The sequence below is a fragment of the Myotis davidii genome, unplaced genomic scaffold, assembly GCF_000327345.1.
Source record: "Myotis davidii unplaced genomic scaffold, ASM32734v1 scaffold762, whole genome shotgun sequence".
NCBI lineage: Eukaryota > Metazoa > Chordata > Mammalia > Chiroptera > Vespertilionidae > Myotis > Myotis davidii.
Window position 1 is genome coordinate 1379299 of NW_006293699.1, and position 1263 is coordinate 1380561.

The following is a 1263-nucleotide window of genomic DNA, read 5'->3' on the forward strand; positions in this document are numbered from 1 at the left end:
AAGACTGATATCATTTCAATGACCAACCTTACATGCACTAGGCATCAGGCGATAGGTTACCTAGAATACTAGAAATTGTCTCTTCCTCCAGCAAATTAGACAGTTTTATACTACCAACATTTCTTTAGATTTACTCAGTTGCTTACTATTTTCTTTACTTACTATTATTTCCTACATCTCAGACTTTCTGGGATAATCTTCCTCCTCCTTGAAGCATATCTTTTAGAAGTTCCTTTAAATGAGGCAATTTTTATAATAAATTCTCCATTTAAAAAAATATATAAATATGTCTATTTCACCCTCACTCGCAGATAATCCATTTAGCAGTTATCTGAATCAAAAAATTTAATATTAATATAGCATATGATGTTTGAAAATGGAAAACACTATACATACAAAGAAAGTGATAAATACTATCTTAATTTTGTATAGCATTTTTCAGATGAATGTCTGAAATATGTTTTTTTAAAATATGGTTTCTTAATTTTTTTTTTAGAGCTAGGAAGGGAGAAGGATAGGAACATTGATGAGAGAAACATCAATCAGGTGTCTCCTGCATACCCCCTACTGGGGATCGAGCTCATAACCCAGGCATGTGCTCTGACCTGGAATTGAAGCAGCGACCTCTTTTATAATGTATCCTTTTACTAGATACTTAAAATTATCCTGAGAAGTTCACCTTTAAGAAAAGTATTTTATGATACTCATTTTTTCTTTTTTATAGGCAAATAGGTTACATTTTCTAAGATTTGTAATCACTCACTCATTATTATTTTGGTTATATCGAGGATACCTGGTATCTGCTACCTATGTAACTAAGGATGTGCCACTTCAACCTCTATCTTGTTCAGCCTCTTTTTATAGTTATTAAAATTTCTATAGTGTTCAAGAAAATCCCATTGGTATAACTTTTAGTTTAAAAGAATTTTTTATTAACCAGGATTCTTAATTCCTTCCAGCATGTTGGATAACAAATCTTTTAAAGATAACTAAGTCTTTGTCTGACATATCCTATCTAATAAAAGAGAAACATGGTAATTGGTGCACGACAGCTACCCTTCCCATTGGCTAATCAGCGAGATATGCAAATTAACTGCCAGCCAAGATGGCAGCCGGCAGCCAGGCAGCTTGAAACTAACATGAGGCTTGCTTGCTTCAGTGATAGAGGACTCCAATGTTCCCCGCCTGCCACTGCAGGCCTCTGAGCCTGCAGTTTAAGAAACTATGTAACAAATACAGAAGCTAACAAAAAAAGCCAGAAAC